The 11,337-nt window shown below is 43.1% G+C and overlaps 1 protein-coding gene across 4 annotated transcripts in view; it reads left to right on the top strand.

Moving 5' to 3' along the window:
- The first annotated feature begins 5,284 nt into the window (after positions 1–5,284).
- The window catches only part of LOC115112266 (E3 ubiquitin-protein ligase Arkadia), a 41,002-nt gene continuing 34,949 nt past the window's right edge, over positions 5,285–11,337 (top strand). For 2 of the 4 annotated variants that reach the window (XM_029639214.2, XM_029639213.2), the window contains exon 1: positions 5,285–5,708. The gene's annotated coding sequence lies outside the window, so the exon portion shown is untranslated. The remainder of the gene's footprint in view (positions 5,709–11,337) is intronic. The other 2 variants (XM_029639212.2, XM_029639210.2) reach the window with 1 other exon arrangement.

Raw genomic sequence — 11,337 nt, 5'->3', positions numbered from 1 at the left:
AGACATTTCACAGTGGAGGCTCCTAAGGGGAGCACAAATAATGTCTGGAAAGGAGCAAATGGAATGGTATCAAACCATGTGTTTGATGTATTTGATAGCGTTCCACCTATTCCACTCCAGTCATTACCACGACCCCATCCTCCCCAAGTGCCACCAAACTCCTGTGATTTCAACTGTAACTATATATTATCAGCTATGTACAGTGTTTTAGCAATGTGCAAATAGTTATAGTACGAATAGTAGGTAAAGATAAACAGATAAATATTGGTGGTATTTAAAACATTATTTGTGCTCCACATGGTTACCCTTTTCTCATGGCAACAGGCCACAAATCTTGCTGCTATGAATGCACACTGCAGGATTTTGCCTAACAGATATGAGAGTTTGGTTTGTTTTTAATTTTTTTGTGGACCTGTGTGATCTGTGGGAAATATGTATATCTAATGTGTTCATACATTTGGCAGGAGGTTAGCATGTGCCACTCAGTTTCCAACTAATTTTGTGAGCAGTGAACTCATAGTCTGTCTTCTCACTCCCCTCAGCAGTAGAGGCTGCTGAGGTGACAAGGCTCATAATAATGGCCGGAACGGCGCAAATGGAATGGCATCAAAAAATGGAAACCATTTGTTTGACGTATTTGATACCATTCCACCTACTCCTCTCCAGTCATTACCACGAGCCCGTTCTCCCCAATTTAAGGTGCCACCAAGGTCCCGTGCTTGAGAGCCAGGTCTGCATGTGGTGACCTCTCTCAATAGCAAGGCTATGATCACAGAGTCTTCACGTAGTCAACGATTTTCTTAATTTTCTCAAATCACATTTGTCAGGTATTTTCTATTTAGGGCATTCCAATTTGCTCAGTTTTTTAGTTGATTCTTTCCAGTGTGTCAAATAGTTATCTTTTTTGATTGGGTCTAATTGTGTTGTGGTCCAGGGGCTCTGTGGGGTGTTTGTGAACAGAACCAGCTGGCTGAGGGGGACTCTTCTCTGGCTGAGGGGGACTCTTGTGGTGGAATGTGTGGGCATTGCTTCCTTTTATGTGGTTGTAGAATTTAACAGCTCTTTTCTGGATTTTGACAACTAGCGGGTAAGGTCCTAATTCTGCTGTGCTTTTCTGGGTCTCTGTGCTTTTGGTTGGATATGTTTCTCAATGTGTTTCTTGGGGTTTTGCATTCCTCATCAAACCATTTATCATTGTTGTTCATTTTCTTAGGCTGTCTGCTTGACACTTTTAGACTTGATAGAGAAGCTGAAATGTAAAATATACAGTTTAGGCTTTCTACTGTCAAGTTTATAGCTTCACTATTGCAGTGAAATGTTTTGTCCAGGAAGTTGTCTTAATGGGATTGGATTTGTTGTTGCCCAATAGTTTTTTTCCTTCCATCTTCTAAACAGTATGAAGTTTGGTTGGCTTTGATCGTAGTCGTGTCTAGGGGGGCCTATTTGGGAGGGAATACTGTCACCTCCAGGTAGCTGTTTGTCCCCCTGTGTACTGAGAATGTCATCTTCTTGTCCAGTTCGGGCATTTAGGTTACCACACACTAGCATGTGTCCAGGGCCTGGAAATGATTGACCTCTCCCTCTAGGACCTCTCCCTCTTCATGGATATAGGTAGCACACAGGAGGACATTTTACTCTGTTGAGATAATTTCCTTTAGAATTTCTAGCCAAATGTAAAATGTTCCTGTTTTGATTCATTTAATAGAGTGGGTTATGTCTGATCTCTGTGTAACAGCTGGTAATTTGGTGGATGGGACTACCAGCTCCCTGTAACCTAGAGGGCAACCAGTGGGTCCATTTCCTCTATACCATGTTTTTTGCAGGATGACAGTGTCTGTATTTCTGATTTATTTGGTGAAGTCTGGGTTCCTGCTCTTTAGGCCAAAGTGCTATACAGAAACCCGGCCTAAAACCCCAAACAGAAAGCAATTTGATAGAAGCACGGTGGCTAGGACAAACTCCCTAGAAAGGCAGGAACCTAGGAAGAAATGTAGAGAGGAACCATGCTCTGAGGGGTGGCCAGTCCTCTTCTGGCTGTGCCGGGTGGAGATTATAACAGTACATGGCCAAGATGTTCAAACGTTCATCGATGACCAGCAGGGTCAAATAATAATAATCACAGTAGTTGTAGAGGGTGCAACAGGTCAGCACTTCAGGAGTAAATGTCAGTTGGCTTTTCATAGTCGATCATTCAGAGTTAGAGACAGCAGGTGCGGTAGAGAGAGAGAGTCGAAAACAGCAGGTCCGGGACAAGGTAGCACGTCCGGCGAACAGGTCAGGGTTCCATAGCCGCAGGCAGAACAGTTGAAACTGGAGTAGCAGCACGACCAGGTGGACTGGGGACATTAAGGAGTCATCAGGATAGGTAGTCCTGAGGCTTGGTCCTAGGACTCAGGTCCTCCGAGAGAAGAGATAAAGAGAATTAGAGGGAGCATACTTAAATTCATACAGGACATCGGATAAGACAGGAGAAATACTCCACATATAACAGACTGACCCTAGCACACCCGACACAAACTATTGCAGCATAATTACGAGGCTGAGACAGGAGGGATCGGGAGACACTGTGGCCCTATACCCCCGGACAGGGGCAACCAGGCAGGATATAACCCCACCCACTTTGCCAAAGCACAGCCCTCACACCACTAGAGGGATATCTTCAACCACCAACTTAGTACCTTGAGACAAGGCTGAGTTTTGCCCATGAAGATCTACCCCACGGCACGAACCCGAGGGGGGCGCCACCCCGGACAGGACGGTCACGTCAGCGACTCAATCATTGAGACGCAGGTAATTCATCCTCACTCTCGTCAAGTAAAAATGTTTTGCTACCGGCTGCGGTTTTTTATATTTGTACTTGATTCCAATCTTCCTCATCACACAGCTTCCCTCTACACTCAACTGCTTTCTTTCTTCCTCGCTGTCCATTCCCACATCTCCACGCTTTTTCCGCACCTTCATCCGCTGTAATAGCAAACTGTTTAAATGGTTCTTCTATCTTGAATTTGCCGACATGTCGCGTCGACTCAAAAAGCTCTACCAGCCGCCATTACTCCTCACAGTGCACAATAGCTATGTCAATATTGCGAGCCATCACCAATATGTGTATATACTGGGATTTTGATCACCAGTCAACCTACTGTGTATTGACATTCATATTGCTATGTATTCCCTTACCTATGGATCATCATCTTGGGTCCATGCAATGGGGTATCAGCCTACACAGTGACACCCACAGAACACAACTGTGAAGAGTTCACACAAATATTAGCATCATAGCTTTTATTGCAAGACTTTGACTGTGGGAAATCACCCCCCCCCCCCCCCCAGTCAGTCTATTATGCGTATTGGTCATTCATATTGCAATGTAGCCTACAGCCTTACCTATGGATCTTGAGTCCATGAAATAGGGTATCAGCCTACAAAATACAATAAGTAGTTAATTTGACACAACAAAAAAAAATTATGTTGAAATCGCACTGTGGATGTATTAGACTTCAGAATTGCATTGGGGGCATACTTATATGCACTGTACAGCCTTACCTATTGATCTTGGGTTCATGAACTGGGATATCAGCCTAGCCGTGACACCCATAGAACACAACTATTAGCGTTGTTGTTCTTCTTGTGGGACTTTAACTGTGGTATATCACCTCACTATCCAGCCTATTGTGCGTATTGACATTCATATTGCAATGTACAGTGTGAGCAAGACAAAGGAGCTGATTGTGGACTACAGGAAAAGGTGGGCCGAACAGGCCCCCATTAACATCAACGGGGCTGTACTGGAGCGGGTCGAGAGTTTCAAGTTCCTTGGTTTCCACATCACCAACGATGTATCATGGTCCAAACACACCAAGACAGTCGTGAAAAGGACACGACAAAACTTGTTCCCCCTCGAGACTGAAAAGATTTGGCATGGGTCCCCAGTTATTCAAAAAAGTCTACAGCTGCATCATCGAGAGCATCCTGACCAGTTGCATCACCGCCTGGTATGGCAACTGCTCGGCATCTGACCTCAAGGCGCAAGAGGGTAGTGTATGCGGCCCAATACATCACTGGGGCAACGCTTCCTGCAATCCAGGACCTATATAATAGGTGGTGTCAGAGGAAAGCCTATAAAATTGCCAAAGACTCCAGTCACCCAAGTCATAGACAGTTTCCTCTGCTAACACACAGGCAAGCGGTACCAGAGTGCCAAGTCTAGGACCAAAAGGCTCCTTAACAGCTTCTACCCCCAAGCCATAAAACTGCTGAAGAACTAATCAAATGGCTACAGGACTATTACATTGCCCCCACCCCCTGTATATAGCCTCGTTATTGTTATGTTACTGTTACTTTTAATTATTTTTTTACTTTCGTTTATTTTGTAAATATGTTCTTAACTCTTCTTAAGCTGCACTGTTGGTTAAGGGCTTGTAAGTAAGCTTTTCACGGTAAAGTTTACACTTGTTGTATTGGATCGAAACCCCGAGCTGACAAGGTAAAAAAAAATCTGTCTTTCCGCCCCTGAACAAGGCAGTTAACCCACTGTTCCCCGGTAGGCCGTCATTGTACATAACAATTTGTTCTTAACTGACTTGCCTAGTTAAATAAAATAAAAAAGGAAAAAAATATTCGGCGCATGTGACAAAGTTTGATTTGATTTATAGCCTTACCTATGGCTCTTGGCTCCATGAAATGGGGTATCAGCCTAATCCGTGACACCCACAGAACACAACGCTGAAGTTTACAGAAATATTTGCGACGTAGAATTTCATGGACCCAAGATCCATGGGTAAGGCTGTACATTGCAATATGAATGCCAATACACATAGTAGGTTGACTGGTGAGCTAATGTGTGTCAGTTCACAACGGTGTCAAAGTCCCGCAATAGGTGCAAAGTCAAAGTCAAAGTCAAAGTCAAAGTCCCGCAACATATTAGCATATGTGTGTAGACTCTTCACAGTTGTGTTCTGTGGGTGTCACGAGAAGGTTGATACCCCATTTCATGGACCCAACATCAATAGATAAGGCTGTACAGGGCATATACGAATGTCACCAACGCTGTTCTGAAATCTAATACATTCACAGTGCGACTTAAATTTGTTTTGGTCAAATTAACTAGTTATTGTCTTTTGTTGGATTTAATTAACAACATTCCAACCTTGTTAAGCAGGATCTATTCCAAATGTGGCATTATTCCACTATTTGTATCCGTTTGCATGTTTCAATGGGGGACATTTATTTTGAAGGCGAATCGCAAATTCCAGGCACCTTTGTGGCGAATCCTTATTGTGGCTAGCTTCACACAAGTCCAGCAACCCAACCTAGGTGCCAGCGAGAGTAAACGGACGAGTCGAGCTGGGTAAACAACAGTGGTCGCCTCGAAGAGGCAGGAATGGGGACTTTATCGAGGGCCCTGATGGCAAATAGAATGGAATGTGCGTTTTATCGTAGAAAAAACATTATGTATTGCGTAGCGTGTTAATATGCCACATAAAGCCAGGAAAAATGGCAAGTATTTTTCTCTCGGGTCTTTAGCCAGGCGCTGATTTGTAACGACGTTGGTATTGCCACGGGCCCACTTCGATTTTGTTCCTGTTGTCAGTTTCACTACCCGGTGACTGTCGTTCGATCGCGATTTACTTGTGTCCCTTATTTAAGTTCACATGTAATTCAAAGGGAGCCACGAAATAACACAGAAGCCCACTTTCAAGAGAGTACAGGTATGTGTTGAGTCAATATAGCTAGCTAGATAACTGTCTTTGTTTTTCTCTCAACGTTAGCTGGCTAACACGACCAGACAGTAGCCAGCGTACTGTAGCTAGCTAGCAAGCTATTGTTTGCTCTGACGATTCAGTAGTTAATGTTAGCTTGGTACGGTAGTAGCTAAAATGTCTTGTTGTGAGCCATTTTGGGGTTGGCTAGCTAACGAGTTAGGTAGCTAGCTACATTGGTTATTAGCAAATATGATCTTATCAGCGAGTTCATTAGAAACCCAACATTTGATTGTGAAGCTTTGCAGCTCTTCCATCTTGCTAACTAAGTAAACTAGTTAGCCAAGGCCATGTAACTATAGACATTTATTTATTACATTTTACGATGAACTCAGACGTAACCCAAGTAGCGAACGTTAAGTTAACCAAATAAGACAATTACACGTATATCTGACTTAATTCAACGTTAGCTTACTAGTGCTGGATAACGTTGGGCAACATCAAAATGTTTTGTATCTGTGACAGACACATCAGAGAGGAGGATGATGATGAATGTTCATCGCATTCTTTTCAAGTAATGGAACTGCGCTGTCAAATCAGCCTGGTAGCGTGTTAGGTTTGTTGATTTACGTTAATATTGCCAAAGAAAACAAAATGCTAAAGACATTTGCAGCAGTCATTCGAATTATGGTATGGCTTTGGTTGTAATCTTGATGCATTACGTATAAAGATGAAATACATAGACAGGCTTGTACAATTAGTATGGTTACGTACCTAAAGAGCCATAGACTAAATGAGGAAATATCTCAGATTGAGGCCTAGTACAAGCCAGAAAACATTAGGCAAATACTGTCAGAAAAATGTAAAAAATCGTATGAAGGAGAACTTTGTCAACCGAATGACTCATTGTTAGGAAACTTGGTGTACACTTGGGACCAGTCAATCTTTAATTATCCTGCCCTAAATTCTCTGCACTGTTACAGTATAAGAAGCACCAATAATTCTTCCCTCATTACATGTTTTGGTTTGTGTTCACGATGTTGATGCCATTACTTTTGCGTTGATGCCACTCTTTATCTATGATAGAAGACAACCCATCTCATATTCACAATTTGTAGAACAATAACACATCACTGGATTGATTTAAAGCTGCAATATGTAACTTTTTGGGCGACCCGAACAATTTCACATAGAAATATGAGTTACAGATCTGTCATTCTCATTAAAAGAAACACTAAATCCCGTTTCCATTGGCACTTTGAATTCAACCCAGGCTGGGCTGGCCTTGGTGGGATAGCTCAAATTGCATTTCCACTCCCCCCAGAAATGATAAATTGTCATGTTGCAAGGTAGCCAATATGTGACTGCAGCTGGCTTTGCTGATGTTGCTTGCGAACAAAATGTTGAATAATTGAATTCACCTTCACCATGCTGTAAAAACGTTACCCTATACTCATGCCAGTGCCAGCCAACCATGTATTTAGCTTGCTGACGTTGGCTAACTAAACGTTAGCGTCGTTGTTAGCATAACTAATAATTCCTACCTTGCTTACCATGGTATTGGCTATTAGCTAGCTAGCTTTCAATACGACCTGGCTAGCAAACGTAAGCTAGCAGGAATTGTATCTAGATTGTTTCAACTCTGATTTGCTAGCTAAGGTTAGGTAGCTAGCATTTGATGGCTGACAGTTATCATACAAGTTTGTAGTGTAATAATGAATAAAGGACCCAGCTATTATGGTCATTTGTGTTATGTCTAGCTACTGCAGTACTGCTTGTCCATGTGCTAGCTAACAGCAACAAGCCCAGACAAGCTAGCTAAACCTACCCGCATCCAGCAGTGATCCACTTGGTGGTTGCATAGTAATGGCGTCACCAACCCGAATTCGAATTGAGCTGGCGCCAGTTGTGAAACTGTGCTGCGCTGGCCCGGGTTTCCCTCAACCCAGGTCGAATCTGTCCCAAATTTCAAGTGCCAGTGGAAACGGGGCTTTGGAAGCGGTAGCTCTGTTCTGTGTTCTATTTCTATGCTTACGTTATTAAAGTTAGTTTTTGCGTCTTTTACTTTCGGTTTTGTACACCAGCTTCAAGCAGCTGAAAATACTAGAGGTTTGGTTATGGAACATACATTTCACAGCGGTTTAGATGGTTCAATGATTCTCTACACTATACTTGCTTGTTTTGTCACAAACTGAAATCAGGCGAGCTATTATAAGAAAAGGCTTGGACATCTCAAATACAGGCTTGAGATAATAGTGCCATGATGTAGGCCTATTTCAATACTACTACAATTCTGTGGGCAGAACAGACGTGATGACTTCTGATTGAACAGTCATATATCACTGTTTTTATCAAGTCAAACTAAAACTGACAAAAAAACAACCATGCTGATGTGCTGAGGGGAAATGCTGAAATGGGCCCCACTATTATCATTCTATAACTGTGCCACTGCTCTGCAATAAGGCATCCAGTGGGTTTTAGAAGCTGCCATAGTTACAAGGGAATGTGTGTAGCTACAATGAAGTTTATTTCTAGCTCATAGAATTTTAACGGTGCTCTGCCATTTCCTAAAATTATCAAGGATCTAGTATATAGTACCATGCGCACTATATAGGAAACCGATGCTTAATCACTCAAAGGTTGTCTAGGTGTTCCTTCTTTGAAAGCAAAAATGAGTTTATACAAATGGCCGTTCTTGTCAGTGCATTAGGGGATTTCCGTCCCCTTTTCAGTATGTAATGCTGTCAATGTTAGCAGTGCTGGCTGCGTCATACGACATTAGATAAGAATCCCTGTGATTGTGATGAGGATGACATTTTAGCTTCTCAGAAGGGCCTGTCATAGCGGCAATGTATGAAGTACTTTGCCTCCTTACTCAAAGCTGTGTGCTTTTTGTTTATTGGCTAACATTTTGGCTACCTTTTGTAGAGACAAGAATGTGTAACTTCCTGTTCTGCAGTTCATTGCATTGGTGTGGTGTTTTCTACAATTATTGACTGGTAGAGGTACTGCATAATGAGTTCTGATACACCTCACAATTTGAGTCACACCTTGCACAGAACACATTGACAAACCTGCACTAAAAATAGTAAAAGATATATTAGGTAAAGGTTTGGGATAGGTTAATAATTTGTGTGTCCTTGCGTTGGTGGTAGATTTGGTTTTTCTGCAGCCATTGCTGAAATGGTGTACTGTGAAGCTCAAGATAGGTCTGCGTTGTGCTCCTCAAGGAATGAATTAAAGCAGTTTCCCATAAACAACCCTCCTCTGAAATGTCTCCACCTTGGTGCCAGGGGGGATTGATTGCCAAGGTGGCTGTCCACTGAGGCTGCTGTGTTGCTGAGTGTCATGCGCTGCTTGCTCTGTGGCACAGGAGCTCATCAGTGGCTCACGGGGGGAGCCTCAGAGGATCATGGTTTGGGGCTTTGGTTCCCTGGCAGCAGTTATACATCGGAACCCAGGGAGGGGGTATCTCAGAACGCCCCAGCCCTAGTTCCCAGAAGTCTCCACCTGCGGCATCTTCTTTCTCTTTGCTCATGAGATGGAAACACAGACATGATACATGAGTGTTTTCATGAATACTGTATCAGGTATTTGTTCAGTGCTACTGTCAATGTTAGTTTGCTTTAGTAGGCTAGGCTACACATTGAGGGCTCCTGGCCAGATACCCTCTCCTGTTGTCTAGTTTGTGAGGTGGATATCGTGTTTTAATGGTAGTCAACTCAGGGCTACACGAATCCTCGAGCTGTGTAGGATTCGTGAGGAAACTTGTCAGTTTGGATTCCAGCCCTACCGGCATTAAATCTGACTTCAGTCCTCAGCCAGCCTACATGGCAGGGTTTCGGCACCAACCTGTGCTTTCTTTGGCTGGAAGGTCTGTCAGTTTATATTGGGTAAATTCAGGATTTGAGTGCTTTCCTACCTACTGTGATGATCCCTAGTGATTGACCCACTCAGGGTTCAGTTGCTGTTTTGAAGACAAGCACCCACACAATCCTTGTTCCCTGCAGGCATCTACCTACTCATGGGTCAATGGGGTTTAATATGCATATGGAGAATTCCAGCGGTAGGTCAACCTGAGAAAGTAATGTTGTCCTTTTAAAGTGAAACCAACATGCTAAGACTGTATACACTCCCCCCAAAGGGTACTATAGACCAACACATCAAACTTTTAATTTTATATTTTGTCCATTCTGTGAGACATTTTAAATTTGTGGTTTGCATGCAAATGTAACATCCATAACTCTAGAATCACTCTTGTCCAAACAATGGGTGGGGGAAGTGGCTTCCACCCCAGGCACTCACTGACTGACTGGGTTTTGCAGTAGGTTTGCATTCTAGTGTATGCTCACACATCAAATTACACTCTACACCACTTTCCTGGTGCAGATTTTAACACACTTTATGATCACTAAATAAGCTAATAGTGCTGCATGCTCACGTCGTGTGGTGTTGTGTAACATCCGGATCTCAGGGTCAACGAAATGCAACAGAATGCAACAGACTGAATATGATTGCAGTATTTGCTACACAGTGGGGCAAAAAAGTATTTAGTCAGCCACCAATTGTGCAAGTTCTCCCACTTAAAAAGATGAGGCCTGTCATTTTCATCATAGGTACACTTCAACTATGACAGACAAAATGAGGAGGAAAAAATCCAGAAAATCACATTGTAGAATTTTTAATGAATTTATTTGCAAATTATGGTGGAAAATAAGTATTTGGTCAATAACAAAAGTTTCTCAATAAGTCTTCTGTAAGTCTTCACAAGGTTTTCACACACTGTTGCTGGTATTTTGGCCCATTCCTCCATGCAGATCTCCTCTAGAGCAGTGAAGTTTTGGGGCTGTTGCTGAGCAACACAGACTTTCAACTCCCTCCAAAGATTTTCTATGCGGTTGAGATCTGAGACTGGCTAGGCCACTCCAGGACCTTGAAATGCTTCTTACGAAGCCACTCCTTCGTTGCCCGGGCGGTGTGTTTGGGATCATTGTCATGCTGAAAGACCCAGCCACGTTTCATCTTCAATGGCCTTGCTGATGGAAGGAGGTTTTCACTCAAAATCTCACGATACATGGCACCATTCATTCTTTCCTTTACACGGATCAGTCGTCCTGGTCCCTTTGCAGAAAAACAGCCCCAAAGCATGATGTTTCCACCCCCATGCTTCACAGTAGGTATGGTGTTCTTTGGATGCAACTCAGCATTCTTTGTCCACACGACGAGTTGAGTTTTTACCAAAAAGTACTATTTTGGTTTCATCTGACCATATGACATTCTCCCAATCTTCTTCTGGATCATCCAAATGCTCTCTAGCAAACTTCAGACGGGCCTGGACATGTACTGGCTAAAGCAGGGGGACATGTCTGGCACTGCAGGATTAGAGTCCCTGGCGGCGTAGTGTGTTACTGATGGTAGGCTTTGTTACTTTGGTCCCAGCTCTCTGCAGGTCATTCACTAGGTCCCCCCGTGTGGTTCTGGGATTTTTGCTCACCGTTCTTGTGATCATTTTGACCCCACGGCGTGAGATCTTGCGTGGAGCCCCAGATCGAGGGAGATTATCAGTGGTCTTGTATGTCTTCCATTTCCTAATAATTGCTCCCACAGGTGATTTATTCAAACCAAGCTGCTTACCTAT

The sequence above is a fragment of the Oncorhynchus nerka genome, linkage group LG27 (genome assembly GCF_034236695.1).
Source record: "Oncorhynchus nerka isolate Pitt River linkage group LG27, Oner_Uvic_2.0, whole genome shotgun sequence".
NCBI lineage: Eukaryota > Metazoa > Chordata > Actinopteri > Salmoniformes > Salmonidae > Oncorhynchus > Oncorhynchus nerka.
This window is presented reverse-complemented; position numbering and strand designations above follow the sequence as displayed.